Below are 26,807 nucleotides of genomic sequence, written 5' to 3'. Positions count from 1 at the left end.
CCCCCAGAGGCTGGTTGGGCACTGCCCAGGCTCCCCAGGGCAGTGGGCACAGCCCCAAGGCTGCCAGAGCTCCAGGAGGGTTTGGACAACGCTCTGAGGGACAGGGTGGGATTGTTGGGGTGTCTGTGCAGGGCCTGGAGTTGGACTGGATGGACCTGTGGGTCCCTTCCAGCTCAGGATGTTCCATAATTCTATGAACAAAACCTCAGAACTCCAACACAGATGCTTTTCCTCAGAATGATTTGTATTGTGTGGGAAGGTTAAACAACTAGTCAAACAGCACTTGTGCAATGTTTTCTTTTAACTTGTTTCTCATGTACTTTACTTTTCTTTTTGCCATCAGAAAAGCTCAAAAAGTTTAGCAAACATACACCAGTTACAAAATTAGGCATAAATCTTGGAGCCGCTGGACCCTCAATAGTACTCTGAAGTACTTTGTTCCTTTGTCTGCTTAAGTGAGACATATGTCACCATCAATATTGCTATCCCTAAAAATATACTGCTCCATTACCTCCCTGATGAAGGAAGAAGAAAACACATGCCTTTCCTTCAGCAACAGGTGAGTTTCTAAGTTGTTTTAGAATGCTGTTTCTTTACTTGTAGAGATAATTCACTATTTTTTCCCTGTAGTTAATGACAGCTCTTTAGATGTCATTAAATATATTCACAAAGAACTGTTGTTGTACAGAACAAGTTATCCCAACAGTATGAATTCAACTGCTGGTTTTGGTTTTCCTTCCAGAAAGTTCAGCTCATAAAAAGTGTTAAGCCTAAAGTGTTAGACTTAAATACAAAATAATCTGTAATAAAAAGGCAGAAAATACTGATCCCTAGTCAACTTTCTCACCCAAATACCTTTTTGTAAAGATAGTGATCTATAACAACTTGTTTGGTGATGATTAGTTTAGTAAAAATGCCTACTCTCTCAGCTAATAAATGCTGTTTTCAACAGTTTTACTCTTAAGAAACAACACACAAAATCTAGTGAAATAACCAGTATCAGGATATGTTGCTTCACTAGTAGAATTTTTGATATGGAAGGGCCAGGCAATGAATCTCCATATTTTTTCACACCAAGATTAAACTGAACACAAGAAAATCTCCGAATCTATGGAGATTCAGATGTATTGTTTGTAAACGTACATAACAAAATCCATTTAATGAAGTATCTATGAATTTTCCTAATATTAACCAGTTTTACCATCCTTAACTATTACTTTTGGAGGATAAAAACCAGCAGTGAAAAAATAAGAAATTGGATAAAACCCAACTAAGAGCAATTTTGAGAACTCCAGGATCTCAGCCATGGAAAGGCTGATCATGGAAGCACTGCAGTGTGATTTTGGGAAAAGATACCTAAGCTTGACCTACATTACCCTTTAAGCTTCTAGACCTTTTCGTCACCCTTATATGATTTATGATGCATAAGTAATTTTAAGCTTTACAGCTCAAACTGTGCCTGCTCTTCCCTCTTGAGCCCCAGTACGTAGAGGCAGATGGAATTTCTGTCATATAAACCCTTCTATAAACTTATATAGTCCATTTATTGTCAGGGAGTTAAGCAGTGTCAGGGTAGGGAGGCAGCACAATGAAGATTTGAGAGACTGAGGGCAATATTAAAGTATATTTGATGCAGAGACATTCAAGCAACTTCTTTCTTCCCTGCCTTCCCTATCTGACTCCAGGGAAAAAGGATGTTGTTAAAGAACAGTTATGAGAATACACTAAATCCACCCTTATATGCAACTATTGATATGTACACTGATTGATTTCTGCTTATTCTGCCTAACAAAGTCATTCACTGAGCTGCTCTGATTTAAAATATTGCATTAATAAATAAGGTTGAGACACTAAGTTTCAGTAGAATTGAATTATTAGTAAAATAACTAAAGTTTGCCTTGTTTTCTTAAAGGAAGAGCAGAATTGCATTGGATATTTGATTGCATTTTTAGTAGGAAGGTGATTTTCCTCCTCCTTAAGAATATAATTCAAATTCTGTGCAGTCTGAGTCAGCATTCTAGATCATGAAGAGAATTCAACACATCAGTCCATGTTTCTTATTCCATATTACTTTTTACTGGCTTGATGTAAAGTGTTTTGCTAGATTTTTTTTCCCCCAAGACACATCATCATTTGGTTCTTTGCCTTGTGTTTGCTTGTCTTTTTGCTGAACTAAAGAATCAATACCAGTATAAGCCAATTTTTAATTAAAGAAGCTGGGTCTATACAGAGATTTTCCTGGATTTAATATTTATATACATACATCAAAAAAAAAAAGTAATTATCCACTATAAGCCATATTCAAAGATTTCTGAAGTAAATGGGAAGACTTTTGATTTTCCTGAACTTTTGAATTATGTCCTAGAAGCAAACATCACCAGAGATCTTACTCAGTCAAGTGGAAAAAAAAGAGATCAATGCTCTTCTTTTCTCCCTTGGTTGGTCCATCCCTGACTGCAACAGCAAGAAAATCAAATGCTAAAGAAACAGGTACTCTGATTTATCCAATGAGGGCCATGGAAAATTATGTGTTCAAAATTTCAGATTAAGAGTTAGTTAAGACTTAAGATGTAGAAAAACATATGGTTTTACAACAGATTTTTTTTTGAAGAGTCTCAAAGAGACTGAAAATGTTACAATTTAAGATGTGGTCTGTGACAGAAGGCAGAAGACAGAGAGGAGAGAAAGTGAAACAAGATCAACAAATCCAGTTTAAAAATACGTCTTTCTCAAATATCCTTTGCTCTCATCTTTTAATAAACACTGAATTAATTGGCTCAGGATTTGGGGTGCAATAAGATGGAATTCTGTATGAGTATGTCAGACTTGCTGAACTGTGAATGGTATTTTAAGGGGTGTCTCTGCTTGAAGAATAATTGCACTTTCAAATTACAGACCACCCACTCCTTCTGTGGTATGAAACAGAGAAACAGAGAGACAAATGTTCATGCAGAATATTAACAATGAGCTGGGTAATCAGACTAAGGAAGATATAGCAGAACTTAAAAGATTTTCCTTTTTTTATAACTTCTGGAGTTCTAGTCTAGAACCATCAACGTGCCTCAACATATTCAAAACATTTTTCATTCTTATGTTGGGACAAAAAATCCTTTGGTGACATCCCAATACCTGAAGGGGCCGACAAGGAAGATGGAAAGAGACCATTGGCAAGGAACTGGAGTGACAGGACAAGGGGAATGGCTTCACACTGACACAGAAGGGTTGGGTGGGATATTGGGAAGGAATTCTTGGCTGAGAGGGTGGTGAGGCCCTGGCACAGGTTGCCCAGAGAAGCTGTAGCTGCCCCATCCCTGGAAGTGTCCAAGGCCAGGTTGGACAGGGCTTGGAGCAACCTGGGCTAGTGGAAGGTGTCCCTGCTCATGGCAGTGGGTGGCACTGGATGATCATTAAGGTCCCTTCCAACCTGAGCCAGTCTGTGATTTGATGAAATGTGTCAAGAAATAAAGGATGCTGCAGAAAAAAGCTCTGACAATCTCCTTTGCCTCTTGCAGTGTCTCCTGTCACACTGGAGCTCGATCCTGACCTCAGGCCTGCTCTGTGCCACTGGGGAGTTAAACCCACCAGCCCTGGTCTTACTCTCAGGCTGTGGAGAGCAACACATTGAGGACAAACACTTAAAATTCCACCTCTACACAAAAGGTTGAAGGTCAGAATTTGAGCTGTGCCCGCAGATTTGGTGCCTACAAGGGTTAAGACAAATGATTCTTCACCATTGCAAGTTTGGCTGTGTCATGTTCCTGCAGAGAAACCCAATGGCACGACACAGCTGCAAATTCTGCAAAGGTGCTCAAAGCAGGCTCTACATGCAGAACTTAAAACTGTCTTTTTATCAGATTTCCTCCTTCAGATATACTGTGCAATGGGAGGGAAGCAGTTTTGTGTCAATTTACACAGGATTCAATAAAAGCAAATTAAGAATTGTTTCCTATTAAAATCGACACAAGTTTTCTATTATCATGAGTATTATTAACTGGAGATATATATGCCAGATCTTCTTTTAATTACAGACATATAACTTACACAAAGAGAAGTCATATCTTCCAAGTAATTACAGGCAGCTCTAAAGCATATTATTGTATTATTAAATTAAAAAATCCGCTAGTCAAAAGATCAGAAATTAAATATGGAATCATCCAGCACTCAAAGAAATAGTGGGCATAGACAGACATGAAATAAGCTAAATTACTCAGATTTAAAACAGTCTTCACACAGAAAAGAATTATATGCTACAGCAGCAGTTTGCTGCAGTTTTCTAAATCAGATGTAGCTACCAGCAAACTACTCAGCTCTCATTAAAGAGTACCAAGAAGCAAACCCAGTTTATCCCAAAGAACAGCAAACAACATTTCCCCCCCAGTGAAATCATTTCCAGAGAGATGCCCCATGCTTAGCAAGGTGAGGAAAATGGACAACAGCATCATACAAGAAGAGCCTCGTGGATGAAGCAACATTGTCTGACTTCAGTTCTTCAGAACTTGTACAAGCATATGTGATTTAATCCCTCCTTTTCAAGCTGAGAACTCAGAATCCCTTCTACTGTCCAATGGTAGCAAGACAAAGTTGTAGAAAGAGGCACAGGTCCTACTCCAGGTGGGTTAAACAGCCCTCTCAAGCCCTCGTTAGTAAGATACCAACAACCCAAGCCTGAATATTTTATCTACAGCTTTGTTCAGCCCTCTGAAGAGACAAATCTGGCTGTGCAGTGACCACAGAGGACACAGACTCCCTGAAGTCAGGCTTCTTCCTTCACCTTGGCCTAAACCGCCTGCAAATTGTGCCATCCCATCACAAACCAGGCCAGCTTTCATTCTACTCCCTAAGTCTGAGAGGCTCGCCCTGAATTAATGTTGAGCCTTAATAAGATGGAAAATAGTACAGATTAGAAAAAATCATAATGGATAAAACTGCATTCTGAGGTTGAGCTGGATATAGACTTTAAGTGAGCTGATACATATTTTACTGTAGATCTAGAGCAGGATATCCGGGAAGCATTTCAAAGGGAATTCCAAAAGCCTTTTCTATATGACCCTGGAGAGAGGCAAACAATTCAGGTAAAACATGTGCATTTACTAGATACATATTTAAAGTGTACATCTATTTTTATATCAATGTTTAAAGTTCAAAATATTGAAATGTTTTATCCTTTTTTCCCCCCACTGGTAGTTTCCAGCAGTGAACAGATCCACAAATGCCATAACATTGCAAGAATTATTCTTTTAATCAGATTTCCCTTCTAGTTTTGTAAGCTGAACAGGTTTAGCAATTTGTGATAAGTTCTGAACTTCTGCATGTTTATCTAAGCTGAACTCAAAGCAATCCTCTTGAAATCTGCCCTGCTACAAATGTGAAGTGCTGAAGATCTGCCTTGAGGTTCTGCAGCTTGCATGGAAGCCTCGACTTTGTATTTTTATAAGTGACTTTCCCTGGTGTGTTTTCTTGTGATGCTGTAGTTATGGCCTTCTTCTTAGATTCATTTTCCTCATAATGTGGATAGAACTCCTATAAAACAGGATGTCTTTCTCTCCCTACATGTCAAAGCACACATGATGCCTTTTTGTTGCCTTTTTCCCCCCCCAGTTATCTTTACACAATGGAGCCACAACTCCAAACTGAAATGCCTGAGAGGTTATTTAGTCTTAAACTACGTGAGAACCTTTGCAATTTTAAGCAAGTATCAACTCCATTCGTGTCAAGGTTAAAAATAAATTTTACTAGTAACCTTAGCAAGTACTCCCCAAATATAGAGGCTGATAAATTTTATAAGGCATGAGCACCCTAGAAAGCTCTTGGAATGTCCATCCCCCCTCACAATGACCAGCTCTCTTTGGACACACATCGGTAGGAAAAGTCACCACAAGTTTTAGTTGGATGACATAAGACAAAGGGTGTTCTGGTATCAAACATTTGCTGCATAAAACCTGTTGTGGTTTTTTTTTTTTCTGGCTAATTCAAAGTGTCATTAGAACAGATTACAGAGCAAAGGAAAGAGAAAGAGTGAGAGAGAGGAGGTAAATTAATTCCTCCATACCAGAAAGCAAGCTTTCAGTCAGCTTTTCCCTGGATGTTTGTATCTGCAAGCCTACCGAGGATTCCAGCAGAAGAAAGTCTATTAATTTTCCATGTACTTGTTGACGAAAAAGCTATCAGGATTATGGGTTGAATATTTCTAGAGTAGGGAAAGTAGGGGATGCAATTAATCTCTGTGAACTAAAATATACCTCTTTTCATTAATCTTTTATTGTAAATGAGCAAAGTAATTGAACCAGTACCACACTGTCAGAATAAATGCAATGCCAGTGGGATATGCATGAGAGAGCACATACTGATTGAGTATTAAATATCTAACGGCAATAATTTATGGTTCATTACCTCTTTTTGGAGTTCCTTAGTTGCAGAGTGCTTGAATTTTAAGCAGACAGACTTTCAGCAGAAACTGCTTTCAAAAGCTGAACATACCAAATGCCCAAAATCCTCGTCAATCTACTTAAAATTAAGAGTTTTGTACTTAGTTGAGCCAAACTCTGCACTGCCAGAAACATGCAGGCTATTTGCAGCTTGGATTAATGCAATTAAAGGTGTGGTCATGAGGATCAAGGATCACGTGCAAAATGAAATTCAGAGCTATGAACAGAGCATGGTACATCAGCAGATCCCACGTAATAATTTTCAAATACCTTGTTACATGTGTTCATATGGGGAGAATTCACATAGGAGACACAGCTTCATGCTGTCACTGGGAACAGACCCCAGGGAATGGCTGGAGCTGTGTCAGGGCAGGCTCAGGTTGGATCTCAGCAAAAGGTTCTTCCCCCAGAGGCTGGTTGGGCACTGCCCAGGCTCCCCAGGGCAGTGGGCACAGCCCCAAGGCTGCCAGAGCTCCAGGAGGGTTTGGACAACACTGAGGGACAGGGTGGGATCACTGGGGTGTCTGTGCAGGGCCAGGAGTTGGACTGGATGATCCTTGTGGGTCCCTTCCAGCTCAGGATATTCTATGACTTCGAAAAGGCTAATTCCTAGATAAGGGAGCAAAGCATGGCCACTTAGAAGACTGTTACACAGGATTGCTCAGTTATCAAGTAATTACCCCACCTGTTCAAGGGGGAAAAAAAAAAATCAGACATGGACTTGTATAATTTTATGTATAAACAATGTTATGTCTTTTTTCTGACTTGAGCATCCCTGACAGCATCAGTCACAGTGAATTGTGCCAGTGGTAAGAGTTAGTAATAGCCTGGCCTCTGTCCTTGGCGCCCCTTTCATAGACTCTGAGCAGAATCACTTGCAGGGGAAAGATGTCACCTTTGCTAAATTGACACACCACGACCTTCTTCCCTAACAGGCCTCCTGACAGATTCCAGCTGTCCTGCTTTGACGGAAGCTTTCAAGGATCAAAGAAAAGATCAAACTGGAACTGGAAATAAACGTCTCAGTGTTTTTATACTCCCTTCATCTTGATTTCATAGGGGTGTAACTGATGAAATCTGAGGCAAACCAGACAGGAGTCAGCCCAAACACACGGATTTTAATCCTCTTTCTGAATTTTACTTTCTGTTGCCTACTGGAACTGGTCCTGGAATGCAGGCAGGGCTCCTGAGTCTATCTGTTCCTGGTGAATTCTGCTCATCTGTTGAAAATTAAACTGTCCTATTCAGACACTGCTCACTTGGCAACAGACTGCTCTGTTTACTGTTTATTGATTTTTGTTAACTGGGACTACAGAGAAGAAGCATTTCAGTTTCAAAGTCGTCCCAGAGGACACTGGCAGGTTACAATCACTTATACTGTAAAAAAGCTTCATGTTAATTGACTCTATATTTACATATTATGAATGCATATTTTAATCTGTTTTACATGAATAAGTCCTCCACAATGAAGATTTCATTTCCTTTTTTAAAACAACATAACTACTTGCCTTATTTGAAGAGGCAAATCTCTTCTAAATTGTTTTGACCTTTCCTTGTGTCCTTTCTTAAAGTCGAAGTTGTAGCTGCCTTCTCAGTTCAGGAATTTTTTATCTTAAAGCAAAGGGATGAACTGAACTTCAAACTGAAACCATTTCATTGTGCTCTTTCTAGTTTGGCAAGTCACCCTGTCTGTCTGTATTTGAAACAGCCAAATTCTTGACTAGCTCAACTAAACTATTTTTAGCCACAATAGACAAAAAGCTGAGAATAGACCAACTTCAGCAATACACTGGAAAAAGGACTCTGGTCAAACCCAGAAAGATATGGAGATATCCCAGACTAATAAAATAGGAAGGTCAGGACATTAATCTAGGATGGAACAGAACCAACCAAACATGGCACTCCTACTGCTGCTTAATATTTTGTCCTCAACCTTGTCAAAGTTTGTTCTCCTTCTGTACAAATCTTTTGTTTGGAGCCTCCAAAGACAACCTGCATTAAGATGAAACCCTTTCTTACCCACCTCTAATTTCATCACCATTAGATCAGGTCTCAATCGAGACTTCAATAAAATATTACCCACTTATCCAGCACAGTCTCTGGCCTCAAAGCTTACTTTTAGGCACAGAAAGTGCCTAAGTAAGTAGTCATCATCTCTACTTCATCCCCCAAATGTTTTTCTATGCTCTCCTATTTTCCAAGACCACAGTAAACATTGAAAGCCAGCTCTGGATAGGTTCTGAACACAGAGCCAGGCAAAGCTTTCCCCACAAAGTAGTTGCCTCCCTTGGCACAGTATCCATGCATTTTCATACATTATTAGCTCACACAGGACTCTGCTGCTGCCAAAGATAAATGCCTCCATCCTAAGGCCTCAGGTGAAGCCCTAATAAGGAGGCACCTTAAACATTTCTATTTGTCAGGCACCACATTTAAAGCGCTGCAATAAAACAATTAAGCATATTCACAGATGTGAACAGTGCAGCCCTGAGTGTTATTATTCCATTTCTCCATTCTCAAATCACTCTAATATTGCTCTAGTAAATGTGTGCTCTGGGGGCTTATCTGTTACTGTTCTGTATCTTCCCAGCACCTTTGTAGCAATGTTCTTTTGTGTTTGGAATTACACCCTGCAGAAATTACTTCCTGCCACCGAGACAGACCAATTCATTTTATGACTACAAATCTATATTAATGTCTTTTCTACTGTATTTAACGATGCAAGTCCTTCCACTTGTTACTTTTAAGCACATCAAGGCCTGGATTTCTGGAGACAGCAGTGCATGCAAAGATCATAGTGGGGTTTATTGCCATTAGCAACTACCTGATGTTCCCACGATCAATACAGTGAAAACATGTGTGTGTTACATTACAAAGTTAAATATAGATAAACAAACAAAAATCAGAGCCAAGCAACTGCAGTAGAACTGTTACAAAGAAATAGTTCCCATTTATATTTTTACTAAAAGCCAATCTAGCATCATAGCAGCAGAACAGAAGATAGCAGCAGAGTGCATATGGAATTTAATTTTGAATGATATTGAAAGGTCAGCACAGAATTGCTCAGCTCATATTTTTGTGAAGATAACATGTGTGAACTAGTTATTTCCTCCTTTTAACATATAATGACCTTGTCCTTTGATTTAATGAGAAAATTATACATGCTGCACTCAGATTTAACAAACTCTCCAGAATTAAAGATAAACCAAAGGAAGGGAAAAAAATAAAAGAGGAATGAGATTGAGGCCTCACACTTGCAACCCAACCATCTGGCAGAATAAAGCCCAGAGATACCAACACAATGACCTGTGGAGCCTGTGGTGTGACATGCTGGAGCAGAGAGGGGGAAAAGCTGTGCAATAGCTCATCCTACCTCAGGTGCACTGACCTTATTAATGTGATATAATGTGAACAATGCACAGAGTTAAAGTGCCAAGTCACATATGTGCTGCTGGTAGCAAGGAATGGGAAAAGACAACAGTGCCTGAAACACTGAACTGTTATTATAACTTGAGAAGACTTCTATAATCTTAATTATATGCAGGTTGCTTAACCTGTGTTAAGGCCTTATGTCTCAATTCTAAAGATTCCAGTAGTATCTCATGTCACAGAGGAACATTCATTTGTTCATTAAAAAATCTGATTTAAATTTTCAATCCATTTTAGCATTTTAATTGTTCTTCTCAACACCTATAAAAATATTGAGACCTGACACCATTAAAGAATCTCTGCTAACGTACAGAAGTGGAAGAGTGAACTCCTAATTCTCTTTCTAGCTCTGCTACAGCCACTGCACACCCCCTGACTATGTTTCTTTTGTTCTCTACCCTTTAGGCCTCTTCAAATTGCCATCATTCAAAAGATTTGAAATTTGTGTGGCTATAACATCCCTAGGACGTGTAAGACAAATAGCACAACACTGCAATTATCTGTGCCTGCTTCCCACTGCTTCCCACTGGCAGCTGAAGAAATCCAGCTGGAGGTGCAGAAGTTCAAATAGATGGATAATTGCTTGAGTATTACTTTTCTTGCTTACTTTTCTTGCTGAACCTGTGCAGGTGATGTTCTGGCATCGTTCACAAACCCTGACCTGTTTGACAGGCAGAGGGTGACCGTTCTCTGGCTCGGGCCACAGACACATAAAGATGCAGCTTTAAAAGAGAGATTTGTCCTTCCCTCCCAGTTCATTTCTTTGATTTTGTGCAGGTTTTTAGTTTCACAAGCACACTGAGTGGAGAGACAAATGAGATCAGAGAGAGATTTCTGCAGATGAACAGTTCCACAGGGATCACCTGAGGGAATCCTTTAGAGGCCCTAATGGCAGATACGGTTTTGAACAATGAATCTTTAGAATTGTTTAATGAATATTAGATTATATTAAATATAGAGGTTACATCTGAAGCCTGACTAAAGCAACTGGATATTGAAATTTATTTTGCTTTGGAAAGAAATGAAAACAAGAACAAACTGAAGACTAGTGAATTTATGTTGGTTCTCATGATATTCCCCCCTTTGCTCACTTCAGAGCAAGTTACTCAGGAATATAAAAACCTGCCCAAGACAAGTGCTGGTTCCAATGACATGGAAAAAAATAACAGAGGAGACAAAAAGCCCTGCTCATCCTCTTCACAGGTATCAGCCTTATGCAAGCCTGTCTCACCTGAGTGAGGGATGAGCAAGGCCCAAAGCTCTGTACTATGGTTTGAGGGGTCCACAGACAAGTTCCTTGCTTATGATCTATCTTCCAAACAACCACAGCGTGGCACTGTGACATTCCAGCTGCAAACTGCATTTATTTCCCTCGAGCCAGGTGACAGCTCGTGACAAAACCCACAGAAAAGCACACGTGGTGGATGACAGGTCCTCTGAAACAACTGCTTTGTTCTCCAGCTCTGCTCCCATCAGTCTCCATCACTTACAACCATGGCCAAGGCCAGGCTCCCATTCCACACTCTCCTGGAGTCCCATTCTGCTGTGAAAGCAAGGGTGCAATCCTGAGTGCTGAGTTACTGCCAGGAGCTGCTGTGCTTTGGGACTGTGGAAAGGGAATAAAGCAGGCTGCTTTTCCTTAGTTCTGAGAAAAGCACCATCCTACTGCTAACGTTTGATACTCGGGGAAACGCTTCTGACAAACCAATATTTTCTACTGGAAAAAAAAAACAAAATTATCAAAGAGCTCAACATCCACATGGACACCAAAGAGTCCTGTCCTGCTCCACAGAGTATTACTATACTATTGTAAAACATTTTATAAGGGGGCCTCGAATTCTAAAGCAAATTTGTACTTGTAGATCATGGGGTGAAACAAAACAATCACTCAGCATTCTCTAAACAATTTAAAATAAATATTACGGCCAGCAAGAAGCTATTTATTATAGAAAGTGTTACATAGGTTTTGTTGACTGGACTCCAACCAAGACCTTCTAAAATGGGGGGGTTTTGTTGGTTTGGGGCTTTTTTTTCCCCCATTTTAAAATAATATAAGCTCGTGAAAGGCTGCAGCCCTTCAGTTCCTATCTCTAAAGGTGGCCTGAATTGTCACAAAGCTGTTCTAGGGCCTGTCACAGCACCACTTCATGTATCTCATGGCTCTCAATTGAAATACTGATCAAGTCTGGCCCTACTGAATTTTTACAATTAAAGTTTCAAGGTGACATGCTATGGCATAACATTAGGCATAGATTTCATTTGTCCTTCATTAATAATCAACCTTACAGTCAAATATCCATTAACATGAACTGCATAATAAAATCAACAACAATTTCAAATGAATTCCCATATGAACAAAACATCTCAAATGCTTAATATTTCACACTCCTCTTTCACCAGATACAGTTCAGTAGCAGTCTAGGTCTTTGAAATCTTCATAATGCTTTTTATCTTTTGAAATGAAACATTTCCCTTAGACTTTCATATCACCCTTATTACTTTACATCAGTGCCAATTCAATTCCCTTTCTGGATTACATCTTTTCTCTCATATCTCCTTTACTATTTAACAAACAAATTCTTTTCTCTGGATCTTCTCTGGGTATTTACTAACAAAAAAAGACGCTGTTCTAAATGAAATTAGCAGAATCAGATCCTAAGGCAGCCCTCCTCTGCTGCACAGGGTGACATGTCCAATAAGTAAAAATTCAGAGATAGAAATGCATCAAACAAGCAAAATTAACAGTTGGCTTTCTATATATAACTTAACTTGGCAATGTAGGCCCACTGGTGTACTGAATTATTATGAAAATAATCCTTCAACAATGCAAATTTATGTCTCTTTCACTGTCCTTTAGATTTTTTTTTCCCCCTAAGCAGTAAAGATTCAACCCTCCATGCACATTTAACCTGGTGCTATTCTGTTCAGGAACACAACAGCTCCAAAGAACAAAACTCCCAGCAATTATCATCATTAATAAAGAAAATTTTCCCCAATTGTGACTGGAGCCTTTAAAGGTTTCAGCTTTAGCTACTTTTTATGGATGTGAGCAGTGTGATTGCTTGTATTCTGCAGAGTAGAGGTGACTTTGTCATGCTCAAAATCTGCGCTTTTTGATGTTAACTAACTTCCTATAAAACCCTGTGAATGCCAGATAAGGAGGCTTTTACCTGAGAGCAGCTAAGTCTGATAAGTGAGGTGTTTGATTAAGCTCAACTAAGATTAGGAGAAAGTTATTGATGCCTTATCTCAAAAGGACTATTCAGTTAGACAGCTATCTCAGGAAGGAGCCCTCCTTTTTCTCTACTTGACAAAGCCAGAATCCAACCATTTTAAATCCAATCCACTTACAGAGCCCAGACAATACTATTCATTTACTAGAGCTGAAGTTGCTGCATTTCTATGGCAGATTAGGACAATATTTATTACAAGATCCAGAGCAGTACATATGGAATTCTCAACCATTAAACATTTTAGACAATAAAGATTTCCCAACATTTCTCCATCTTGAGACGAAAGCACATAATTTTTAAATTACTGCTTCCATTACATAATACTCCCCTGAACATAATGCAAAGCAATTTCCCAGTACTTTATAAAATCTATTCCTTTAGGCTACCATTTACATCCCAGGAATTACAGCCATACCAAGCAACTGCATGGAGAGCATTAATATGTAAAGTGGGACACAGAACTTCAGCAATTGGAAAACTCTGCACTCATAAAAACCCACCCCAGCCCTCTCATGTGCCCTTTTGCAGTGGAAGCAGAAATGCACCCCCTCTCCTCACTGATGGCTCTTGGGAGTGCTGGTTGTTTTACAAGTTTGGAAGTCTCCTGCTGCTTAGACAGCACAAGCAATTCCAGGAGAGAAGAGTCCTGGATGCCAGGAGTGTTTTGTGAAAATGTTGACGCTGTTGAACATGGACAGAACAAAGTCCCAGACCCTGAGCCACTGTGTTGTATGAGCAAAATGTCTCCTGCCCTCCCTGCAGCCCAGGATGCCCCAAAAATGGATTGAGCTGTGGTCTGCACAACTCTGTGCTCAGCTCTCCTTGTCACATCCCTGCCCCTCCAGCTTCCTGCTCAGGGTATCTGCTCATTGCAGATCTCATACCAAAGTGCCTGGTTCTCAAAATATTGCTCATCTAATGAGCAGGTCTCTTCTGCACACTTCAGTATGGGTTTGAGTGGCCCCAACTTCTAAGGAACCTGATTTATTATTGCTGGAATGATGTGAGACCACACTTGGACTTTTACTGAACTTGACCTTCTCTCTCTCCTTCTGTAAATTGCCTGACACACCGCTGGAAGTACACAGACTTAGTCAAGAAATTGTAATTATCAAAATGCATGAAGCTGGAGATACAATTTGCACTTGTTCATCACACCATTTCATTTCCACACTGTTGTATTTTTTCTCATTTTAATTGAGTTACTATGCTGCAAATTAGTCACATAGCATTCCTGCTTTATTGTTCTTGCTTAAAGCAAGAACAATACCTCATCTGTGAGGTATCCCACTGAAATAGCTCAATTCTCCCTGTAAGGGATATTTAACTTTCCTTGCTAATCCTGACTGCAATGGCTAATTTAACGAAGGTTTACTATTAGTCCTGTATTATTTTCCAGCCCGTGCCTACTTCCATCATGCAAAAGGGAATGCTAAAAAACCCAGCCTAATATTGCAGCTCTCTGTTGTGAATAGACTTTTGAGATCATAATGAAAAATAAATGCAGATATGATCTCTGGAATTTGTGCAGGTAAGCAAACTAAACAAAGCTAGGTATTGCTGTATTTATCTAGCACAAATATGTATGTTCCTCAAATATGAAAAGAAAGTATTGATTTGCTACCGATACAATCTCTGTTTCCTCCAAGCACTACTGGCTTAAAGCCCTTTCTGGAGTATACTCTTGTTGATCATCAAATACAGCACATTCCTACATCAGCAGCGTAGGAGGGAAGATTATTCCTCTGAGAATTACTGTATTCAAGAGGCAAGTGATAATATCATCACAAAATAGACAAGTTACATTTAAAATTAAATAAAATAATGCACTAGAGGCTTCTGCATCTCCTAATGCTTTTTTATTTCCCAAACTTGTCTCCAACTGGATCAGGCAGAACAGTGCTTTAGTTCCATGAATTTTTAATTTGATTTCATCAAAACTGCGGTGAATTCTTCCTACCTTTTCCCTATGCAGACTTAAAAACAGCTTAGTGAATTTGTACAGTCAGACATACTAAAGAAGGCTCAAAACTCCAGATGAAAGCTTTGGTTTTACCTGTCAGTAAATAAACACTCTTTTGGCAAGGCAGGAAATTCACTTGTTGGCAAATTCCATTCCCATGCTTCATTCATTTTGTAAGAGGTTGTTGGGCTTAAAGGTATTTCAGCATCTTTCTGCCTTGAAGAAAGATGTCACCCACAAGCCACTTCACCATTATTAAAAATCTGCACTACATCCAAATCATAGAATCACGGAATGGTTTGGGATGGAAGGGACCTTCAAGATCATCCAGTCCCACCCCTGCCATGGGCAGGGACACCTTCCACTAGCCCAGGTTGCTCCAAGCCCCGTCCAACCTGGCCTTGGACACTTCCAGGGATGGGGCAGCCACAGCTTCTCTGGGCAACCTGTGCCAGGGCCTCTCCACCCTCACAGGGAACAATTTCTTCCATATGTCCAACCTAAATTTCCCCTCTTTCAGTTTGAAGCCATTCCCACTTGTCCTCTCACTCCAGTTCCTGATGAACAGTCCCTCTCCAGCTCCCTTGGAGCCCTTTTAGATCTTGGAAGGTGTTGTGAGGTCTCCACACAACCTTCTCCTCTCTGGAATGAATAGTCCTAGCTCTCCCAGCCTGTTTCCACAGGGGAGCTCATCAGCTCCACATGCAGCACTGGAGTTGTACAACCAGTTATTCTCCAAGAAATGGTCATTCTGAACAGTGCATTATTTGTTGTTATGCACTGAGCTGACTCTGCTTCCCGACACAAAACCCTCCCGAGAAGGAACCATTCTTTTCGTACCACCATTCTGGTGACACTTTCCACTGTGAGAACTACCAGGGACTCTGAATTTCATAAAGTGCAGGGCTGTACTAAAGTGCTCTAAAGAATGCAGAGGATTTCCAAAGTATTTATTTGATAAATACAGTTTAGGCTTAATTTCTCCATTCACTCCTTCCTCCTCCTGGAGAGGTAGAAGTTAATACATTTTGCATGCAAGCAGGAACCATTTTGGTTAGTATGAAGAAACTATTTCAGACTGTCAACATGCATCTAGGGGAGCCTTGAGACAGAGTGGAAGACAAATTGACCAAATGTTGATTTATAACAACAGTCAGCCAGGGAAGGCAGAAATGCGAAAACAGTGCAAGCAGAGTGTGAAACCCAAACCTGAACTGTCAGGGAACTGAAAGAACAACCAGATGCTTTCTGCAGTGACATAAATCGAAGCAGAAGTCACCAGGCAGAGATATAAGCAGTGCTACCACAACACGTAAATAATCCGACTTACTCTAAAAGAGTTGTTCTGTGGTGCTGAAACCAACTGCTGGTTGCATAAATCACATCCCCTCTCAGACACAAACAGGGTAGAACAAGCATTCTTCAGAGAGAGGAAACTATGTCACAGAGCTGGAGTGTTCTCTCCTGCTAGAAATGTAATCTAGGACAAAGAAATTGTCATATTCAGGGTCTGAAAGAATGCCGGTGGATTAGAGAGGAGCTCCTGCTGGCACTGCTCTTTCAATTTATCCCCAAGTATCACATGAGCATTATTGTTAGTGCTTCCATTCTGCAACAAGAGATGAAGAAATTGGTCACAGACCAGCTAGAGACCATTCAAACAAATGAGCAGGCTAAAAACTACAGTGGCAATAAGTCCTTGGTGTACGTATCACAGCATTACATGATGCATGAATTTATATTGAGTTCTACAGCTGACTGTGCTTTTATTATTCCTGTAAGTCAACAGCAATCATTAAGCAATAATCAGTTAAAATTTCTGCAGTTTTCTGTGTTTCAGAGCATAGAACTGATATATTCTATGCTCATATTGCATTGAAAATTAGTCTTTTTAAGTGAAGTTTATACACAGGAACCTAATTAAGTTTATTCTGAAATAATGGTATCACTACCAAATACTCAAGACCAAAGCTTCTAAGTATGTGAACACTGGTATGGAAAAGAGTTTCTCCAAAAGCTATAATCTGCATGGAACACTTCTGGGGTCACCATGCACTAAATAAGTCTGCTTAACCTCACCTATACTATTTCTATTATTAAAAAAAAAAAATTGTATTGTACAAGTCTTAACATCAAAAATGCACCTAAAAATTTAATCTCCAAGCTCTTCTCAAAGGATACCATACATTGATTAACTGAATTAGTTATTACCTTTGTTCAACAAAGGAAAAAAACTCGCTCATTTTCCTCAAACAGTTCAAACCTGGAGAAAGGCATCAGACTCTACAGGGAAACATCTTCTCTCAAAGCAAATACCAATTCAGTCAACAAGAGCAAAGTAACACAATACTTGGATATATCTCAACTTCCTTCCCACTTGTTTACTTTGTTCATGCTTTAATGCAAGAAATAGATGATACTTTCTCTCTAGGCTTTTTTCCACACAGAAACACAAATATACAAAGCATTATTGGGAAAAGAGAACACACTGCAATCTAAGTGTATTTTAGCACTGCAGAGCCTTTTTCACCTTGCCAAAAAATATACACTCTACAGAGACATGAAGCAAGATAAGGGGGGAAAAAAGGTATCACGTTGAGGTACGAGATAAAGGTCAGCAAATCACATGAGCATTCTTATGTCAAGACTGAGCCACAGGGTAAATTACTCTGAGCCCCACAGAGTGTCTACAGAAAGTTGTTTGGAGATTCAAAACCTGTACAAACCAGTCTGCTGGCAAAGGGGTGGAAGTCAAAACCATGAACTCAATCACTCCCAAGTAGATAATAATAAAAAAAACCAACAAAAATCCCAGCAAAGCTTGAAAATATTCCCCAACAGAAGAGAGAAGAACGTGCTCATTTTGTCCACTTTCTGTAAGCAGTCATTTAATACACACAAAACTTAGTGGAATGTTTTCCATGTCTGCATGGAAACTTTTCAGAACAATCATATCAGAAATCAAAAGCTCTCTCTACCTCACCACCCCAAACTAAAAATAAGCCCATCTACTTCTGAGACACCTTTTTGTTGTTTCTAGTACTCCTTGTTGTCTTTCGAATGCTTCAATTTTGTCATCAGGTTTGTTTTGGCAGGTAGATGCATTTACAGCTTTGAGAATAGTTTCAACTGTTTTATTCACTTCCCCTATTTCAAATATGTTGAAAGATTTGCCTTTAAAACAGGTTTTATGACAGCAAAAAATGGTGATCTTGCTCTAACACTCAAAGGGATGAAAGGCTAGTACAACATGCCTTAACCTGAAATTCAGCACAGAAGAAACCACCACAAATATAAAAATCAGTACAAATTCAGGCTTTTTGTCACTTCTCTTTATCTTCATTTTGCCTTTCATGTTTTATCTGAATGTGTCGGGAAACAAGGGAACACAGGATTAAACCAACAAGACTTAACATACGCTTCAAGACAAGACTAGAATAGACAAAAGGTGTTGAATGATAGATCATCTATTCCATGTCCACACACACAAACAATCTGATTCAGGAATAAATGTCTGGGTTTGACAGATCACTGGGAAGCATTGCAATATTATTACATTTTCTAGAAATAGTTGAGCATCTGAGGTTTCAAGAGAACAGAAAATACAAAGGCTAGAAAGACATTTCAATATTGTTATAAACATCTTTTTTTAAAGGAGCAAGGAAAATATGAAAAAAAAATGCGAATAATCAATTTCCAGCTTCTGTTACTTTTAGAAGCACAAGAAAGACTTTGTTTTGTGGTCTTAACCTGAGAGAAGTCAAACTCCCAGGAGATGTTATGACTTTGTCACTGTAGATGAAAATATTAGGATTTAGGATTCATGGCACTGAAAAAACACACACATGGTATAAAGGCATATTTTGGAAAGCAGTTAAATATATAAGAGACTGGAAGGAAATTCCTGCTTGTTAACCACTAAGAAAATGTATGAGAGTTTCATGCATTACTCTAAACTTATAATTAGAGAAGACAGTCTGGAGAAGAGAAGGCTCTTGGGAGACTTTAGTGCCCCTTCCAGTACCTAAAGGGGCTCCAAGAGAGCTGGAAAGGGGTTTTGTACAAGGGCCTGGAGTGACAGGACAAGGGGAAAGGCTTCAGACTGAAAAAGGGGAGATTTAGATTAGATATTAGGAAGAAATATTTTCCCTGTGAGGGTGGGGAGGCCCTGGTACGGGTTCCCAGAGAAGCTGTGGCTGCCCCATCCCTGGAAGTGTCCAAGGTCAGGCTGGACGGGGCTTGGAGCAACCTGGGCTAGTGGAAGATGTCCCTGCCCATGGCAGGGGTGGAACTGGATGATCTTTAAGTCCCTTCCATCCCAAACCATTCTGTGAGTCTATGAACTCCACACAAAATAAACAGGTCAGCAGTGCTTTCTTGTTGGTTCTCCATTTCTTATCACCCTCTGACCACTCAGCACACACCTATCACTCAGAACCTTACCACAACAAATATAAAGACTTGTCAACACTCACCCTTCACTATTTATTTTTCTTTGGCCATCAAAGAAATTACTTAAAAATGCAAAGATCTGTGGATCATTCAACTGAAGTTGTGCCAGATCACACTGCACTGAAAAGGAACAGGGATGAACTGCTTCCCATCCCCTCCACTCCCACAGCTGTCTGTGTTTATGTTCTTAACCTCCCTCAAGCAAACAGCAAATCTGAAATGAACAACTTCATCTGCATCAAGTTTTTCTTGCATTTGACAATGGCAGGCAAGTGTCAAGTACGGCAGGACATTTGCCTCAGATCAGCGTGGTAGCTGTGTATTCCCTGTGGCTCAACTCACAGAACCACACCAGAATCCAGAAGCCAAAGGTCTTGGGGGGCAAACAAGTGACACAAAACAGACTTGGATGAATTCTTGTCTTCATATCTGAAGCAGCTTTCATGGATACATTCAACTCTGCCAATAGAAAACTCAAAACTACCAGCCTGAGAAAACACTGTCACCTGCAGAGTTCCATTCTTTACCTCAGTACCAAAACTGTCTTAATGCCATTAAAAAAATATAAAAAGATGTTTTAGGCTTTTGGATCAATACTGATCATCACTACCCAGTCATACAGCAGCACAACCCTCAGAAAATTCCTGGCTCTGTTCCATATTCTCTGTATCACACAAGAACCTGTTGCATCCCAGGCTTATTAAACATATACTTATTTAAGATTGAGAGTAATATGCTGAATTATTTCAATAAATAATCCTTTCATCCTGAAAATACAATCATATATGTTTTTCTTCATAGCAGGTAAACAAATTACAATAAAAAAGGTGTCGTTTTGTTGGATTTTTTTGGTTTTTTTAATAACTTGCTCAAAATTTTATTACAGCAGAGGCAATTCTGGAGCCACGAGTTTTATTCCCCAGACTACTTAACTGAGCGCTGGAATATTGCTTGTGAACTTCAACAAAGTGTGGACTTTGTGCAAGGATAAATGACATGAACAGCAATAAACAGATCAGTAAATGGGGGAAAAAAGTGGATTTAAACACGCAGTCACATTTTACTCAGGAAAATAATGACTTCACAAAATCCCTTATTGTTATTGATTACAGAATTCATTACAGAATAAATGACTTATTCTAACTATGATTTTAATGACTTAGTCTTAAACCAATCATCAAGATTAAAAGGCTGATGCTAATTTCACTCCTCTATTTAACAGAAAGTTATCATGGTTTATTCATCAGTTATTAATATATCTGTTCTATTAAAACATAATAGTCCCAAAAAATAGGGTAAAGGGGAAGACAGAAGGTTCATTTTTCAGAGCAGATACAACAGTTCTCTGTTTTCCTAAATATTAACCTCTTATAATAATTCTTTCCTTCACCAAGTAACATTTAGTACTAAGCTTTCTATTGCCCCTTCAGTGATTTCCTTACTTTGCATTAAATATATATATATATATAATGGTCTAGCTTTTGATACACAGAAATATTTTATACCAAGTAGATTCAGACCATTTAAGTCACATCTCTTCCCTCTGAAGCCACCTGGAAATCCTATACAATCTTTTATTAAATTTCTACTACTGAAATAATTAAAGTTGGGTCTGAAAAGCTATCAGTACTGTTGCTTTCTCACTCTTATATTTACTACCTTTCTGTTTTTCTTCAGTACTTACAAATGAAAAGAAACAGTTTACAATTTGTTCAGAAATCTTAGAAATTGCAAATTTGAAAGTTTGGGTGTTTTTTTTTCCCAAACTCTAGATTATGCCTAGGAACATACTCAAACCCACTGTGGTGAATCTTAGCTACAAAACTTGAACAAAGATTTCAAACTCTTTAAATCTGAGCGTTTCTCCTGGTTGTTTTTTAAAGCAGGAAATCAGACATGCAGCACATGTTCACATGCAAAGGGTTTGGGTTCTTTTTTTGAACAACTTCATTATTTTAAATGAAAGAAAGCACCTGGATGAGTGCTAACAATGCAAGAATAATTTTGATCTCAGTTACTCAAACACTAAAAATAAACAATTTGCCTGGAGTCAATTATATAAGATTACAAATAGACACACATTCAGAACCTCCTAACTGCAGCTAATCAAGGAAATTGGAAAGGTAGGATGCCTCTCAACTAGTGAAATCAAAAGCCATAAAAAACAGATGGAAGCATAAGATCTCATAATGCAACAGCCTGCACCATATTCCGAGTTCTCGCAGACCAGCACCAGCAAGTCGGGCTCTGCAAACTTCGTTTGAGAAGAAAGAGGCACTTGGTTACATGTTTCAGGTATTTATTTTTGCATTTCAGGAGGAATTTCTTCCTGGAAAGGGTGGTCAGGCATTGCCAGGGGCTGCCCAGGGAGGTTTGGAGTCCCCACCCCTGGAGGTGTCCAAGGAAGGACTGGAGGTGGCACTGAGTGCTCTGGGCTGGGGGACAAGGTGGGGATGAGGCACAGGGAGATCCATGGTCTTGGAGAGCTTTTCCAACCTCAATGATTCTGTGATTATATATCTACTTTCAGTGATCTTAGGAAGCAATGTTTCCTCCTAGAACTCTTTTTTTTTTTTTTAGCTTAATATAAGCTGCTTTCAGCCCCTCTCTTCCCCAGAGCATTCTCTCCTGTTGGTCTTTAAACAGAAAAAGAGCCTGCCTTGGAGCCAAGCATTCTAGTTTGAATTAGATCATCATTAGCAGAATCACCTTGGGGAAGCTGAATTAAATCAGGTTAAAAAAAGGAAACCACTGTGTCCCTTCACATGCATACCACTGATCTGCAAACTCATAAAGCTGTTGAAAATCAAGGCAGACACAGTCACTTCTGAAGATCTTTGCCTAGGATCACCTGCCTAAAAGCACCCTGAATCTATTCCATGGACAAATGTCTACAAAAATAACATTGTAAGAATGGTGGGACAGTCAACAAAATCAGCCACCCAACAGCAAAATTAAAAATAAAATCCCATATGCAATAGTTGAGAACATCATAATCTCTTCGACATTTTAGAATCAGACAAATCTCCTCAGCCTTGCTAATTCTGCAATTAAAGCAATATTCTTATTTTGGAAGCAGGCCATTGGTCAAACAGCTTACATTTACAAAAGCAAACTTTAGAAAAGTAATTTTAAGCTGAATTCTATTTAACAACATTTTTTTTTTTAATTTTATTTTATTTTTAATTCAAGTGCCCTGTGTCCATACAAACTGCAATCACCACAACTGCTCCTCCTGCCTGGGGCCCTGGACAGGACAGCCTGTCTGTGCCTCGTGAACTCCTCCAGCAGTGCAGTCACAGCCATTCCCCACTGCTTCCCTCTCCCATCCATGAACTTGGAATTGCTGCACAGCCCCACGTGCTCAGAAGCAGCTGTTCAGGGCACCCCAGCTGACTGCACGAGGGGTCTGCAGTTTACAGAACATACATTTGGGTACCTCAGTGTCAGGAACTGAAGTTTAGCTGCAAGGAAGTTTCTCCAGGAGCAGGTAGCCCAAGCACTGTGATATTACATGTATGGTGGGAGAAGAGAAAGAAAATCATTATTCTTTCAGATGTTTTTCCAGAATTTACTTTTAGGAGAAAGAGGCAGATCTGGTCCAAGTTTAGTCTAAGTCCAGAGGTGATAAGCTTGAGTAGCTTTTGGGTTGCTCACCCTTCCCATGGGAAAGGAAGCCAAGCTCCTCCCTCCAGCCACACTCTCAATTCCACTTCAGGCAGCAAGTGCCAAAATTTCTAGAGTCCCCTTCCCCCAAGCTGAGCTCAGGTGTTTCCATGGGTTTGGCATCTTGTTCTGCCCTGCAGCCTCCCCACTTCAGCTCTCACAGCAGTGTGGGGCTGGGGGAAGGTTTGGGGCCCCCTGACACAGCACACTGTCCCCTTGCTCTGCATCCTGCTTCAAATAAAACCCATGGACACTTAGAAGGTTGCTAACTGCAAAGCCCCACCTGTTTCAAAAACCTAAATTCAACATTTGAAATAACACGACATTTTCTTAATTTTAGGCAGAGAAAGAAAAGAGGCTTTAAAGTTTTTTCCTGTATCAGCACATGGTTAATTCTATCAAAGACCAAAATTTATCTCAGGGATAAAACCTTTTAACAATAATAAAATCTCAACAGTCCCAACTCTAGTTTCAGATAGAGGAACATAAACAAGTAACTTCACTAAAGTCAATTGAATAAAAATAAAAATCGAAGCACATTCAGAGTCTTCCCAATCAATCTCCATTATTAAGGTTGGCACTCTGGAGTGTCAGATCCATCACCTCTCCTTTACAGGACTTTCTACAAAAGATTCATCTTATTCTGACTGACATTCTTAACACTGAATACAAATATTAAATGAAGATTGAGACATTACCAGAAGGCATTGAGCATTTCGTTTTAGGCTTTTAGAACATGTTATTTAGATCCACCTTGTCTACTTGGACTTCCCATTGAGCCCAAAGGTTTATTCTAATGAATCAGGTATTCTAAGCACTCAAGGGAAGCTACTGTATCCAAAATCTATTTCAGACATTAGTGTAAAGGAAGAAGAGCTACTGTACTGAAAGCAAAAAAACATTTCTAAGTCAATAGGTATCAGCAAAAGATTTTAAATTCTATACCATAACTCTAATGAAGATGAATTTACTTCTCACTTTTGTGGGCTTTTTGGATGCAATCCTACTTACAGTGGAAGCCAATTGCCAAGACTGTCACAAATTAGACAACTGAGAAGTAAGCAGCAAGTTTGTTAATTACTAGGATTAATTTAATGAACTTACTCTCATTAAGCTTCATGAGCCATGCTGTCTCTAGGAGTGTGTGAAGGTCCACAGCAGTAATGTCAGGAGGCAATTAAGGACAACTGCTGAGAAATTTTGTAAGGGGGGAGGAGAATAACAAGGCAAATGTTTTGTGGAAAACTGCATTATTACACAAAATTAAAAACAGCCAACTGAAAGAATCAAATAAAGGTCATTTTGGTCCTACCAAAGTATATTATCTTCTGAAGGCAGAAAAACAACCCCTTCAGCCACAGTGTGACCCAGCAGCCCAGGCCACTCCTCAGGTGAGAAATTGCCTAACAAAGTTTTCCCACACCTGAATCTACTTAATACTGGATGCCAACTACTAGTCTTGCCTTCAGATCTCAAAGTGAAACCAGCATTCATGTAAAAACACTGCTAAAGGAATATAATTTAATAAAACACCACATACATTGTTGCTTTTCAAGCCCTTTTTGAATTTAAAAACACGTGAAATAATAAAATTATGGAATATCTCTTATGAAAAACCCTACTTCTTCCCATTAATAAAAATTACACCAGCAAAGACCAGCACCAACAAACTGAAATCACTACACTTGCACACAATTCCCTTTAAATCCACAAGTTTTAACCTCCAAAAACCTCTAAGCTCCAGAGGATCGGATGTGATGATCCAGAAGAAGTTTAAGGTTCCCAAAAATATTTCAACCCCCCCAATATTTTCAGGAGAAATAACCCTCCGGGGGAAACTCTTCGAGGTGTAACAGCTGGGACAGTTAACAAAGGCAGTGATGTCTCTGGGAAAATGCATCTAGAAATAGTGGAACTGTGTCCAAGCAGGGAGGAAACAAACGGTCCTGGGGCACTGAGGTGGGAATAAGCGGCAGGAGGGGATGCTTTGAGTGCTGGAGTGGGGATTCCCTGCTGCCTATGCAGAGGATTATCATGGCACAACATTTACCTGTGGAAAGACTCGCTGGAGCAGATATCCAAAGTGCAGCTCTTGGATGGGGATGTGTCCTGAAGGAACTGCAGCCTCTGGAGAGCCTGTGCTGGAGCAGGTTTATCCTGAAGGAGTGCAGTGCACAGCAGGATCCGGGCTGGAGCAGGGGAAGAGCGTGAGAAGGAAGGAGTAGTTGTTCTGGAAGCACTGTAGTCTCTCTTGGTCACCTCCTGGTGCCACTTGTTGGGGACTTCAGGAGTTGGACATGAAGGACTGAAGTGGAGCCAGTGAAAGGAGACGTTTTTGATTTTGCCTCTCACCACCCAAATCTTCATTAATTAGCAATAAATAAAATGAATTGTCCCAGAGCCTGTTTTGCCTGGGAAGGTGATTGCAGGGGACCTCTCTGCTTTTAACCTTCCCTCAGGCTCTGCTGGCTGGTGTTTCCCTCCTGCCTCGTTAAGGTGGGGGAATTCAGAGCAGCTGGGTGGGCACCTGGCACCGCCCCGAGGTCAGCCCAGCACAACAAGAGGGGATGGACTGAGGCACCACTGCAATATTCCCCCTGGCTGGGGTGTGCCAAATGCACTGTGGCTTATGGAGCTAATGGAACACTCATCATAACTTCACGAGGAAAATAAGCCACTGTTCTAATAATGTGATTAATTAGCTGTAGCAATTACTATGCTGAAACAATGCACAGCCCCTATGTATCCCATTTCCTTGAAAAGCTGTTTATAATTATTTATAAAGCTTTCAGAATCCTTTTTTTCCCTTCGGGGTGGTGGTGGGGAATATTTAGGTGAAAGTAAAGAGGTACTTTTTCTAACTTCTCCCTCTAAGTAATTAAGGCTGGATATTAATGTTTGGATACTTAAGGTTTGCTATTCTCTTAACTAAGACCTAACAGGTATTCTCTCCACCTTATACTGCTTTTTGAGAGCTTATGGTATGGATGTGTTGACAATGATTAGGTTGAACACAGTAGGAAGAAGAAATAAGAAGTGTTTATTTAGTATGAACCAAATAAAAGGAGTGGGTGGTGGAGAATAAATCTTTAAAATGGCTACCCTTGGGAAAGAAATAGAAATACAGCAGAATTCTGCTATTTGTCTAACATATGGTATAGATAAATGTCTGATGCTGTTAGTGAAACTGCACTAATTCCCTACAGAAAAGTGCTTTCTGTAGCTTTGATCAATAGACAAATATTCAGATATTAAATACTGACAAGAAAAAAATGGACAGGACAAGTGTTATTTTTTATGTTATTTAAATTCATAAAGTTAAATAATTTCAAATTGAAAAATGTTTCCCAATTTTAGAGATAGCTAATAATTAGCTACTCAAATGCATTAGAAGAACCTGGTAACTACTCCCTTCTCCATAAATTATTCTATAACTGTGTTGGATTCCAGTAGAGCTTTAAAACTATTTTTTTTTAAATGTGAATCTAATTTGTTTGCTGTTTGGAGCTTCTGCTGGATGTGTGGGTGGAATTGAGGTGGACATATCCCAAAGAACATTATTTTTTTTTTAATATTAAAGTAACTGTGGGAGGGAAAAAAGCCCTGGAACCTAAAGGTCTATCCCAAACTATTTACACG

At 39.6% G+C, this 26,807-nt stretch overlaps 1 long non-coding RNA gene across 1 annotated transcript; it reads left to right on the top strand.

Moving 5' to 3' along the window:
• Positions 1–341: 341 nt before the first annotated feature.
• LOC113974880 lies at positions 342–7,679 on the top strand. The gene is made up of 2 exons (XR_003536674.1): positions 342–559; positions 7,361–7,679. It is a non-coding gene; the product is annotated as an uncharacterized LOC113974880 (long non-coding RNA).
• The last annotated feature ends 19,128 nt before the right edge of the window (positions 7,680–26,807 follow it).

The sequence above is a fragment of the Neopelma chrysocephalum genome, unplaced genomic scaffold (assembly GCF_003984885.1).
Source record: "Neopelma chrysocephalum unplaced genomic scaffold, ASM398488v2 Primary Assembly neopelma1_127, whole genome shotgun sequence".
In the NCBI taxonomy this organism is placed as follows: domain Eukaryota; kingdom Metazoa; phylum Chordata; class Aves; order Passeriformes; family Pipridae; genus Neopelma; species Neopelma chrysocephalum.
This window is presented reverse-complemented; position numbering and strand designations above follow the sequence as displayed.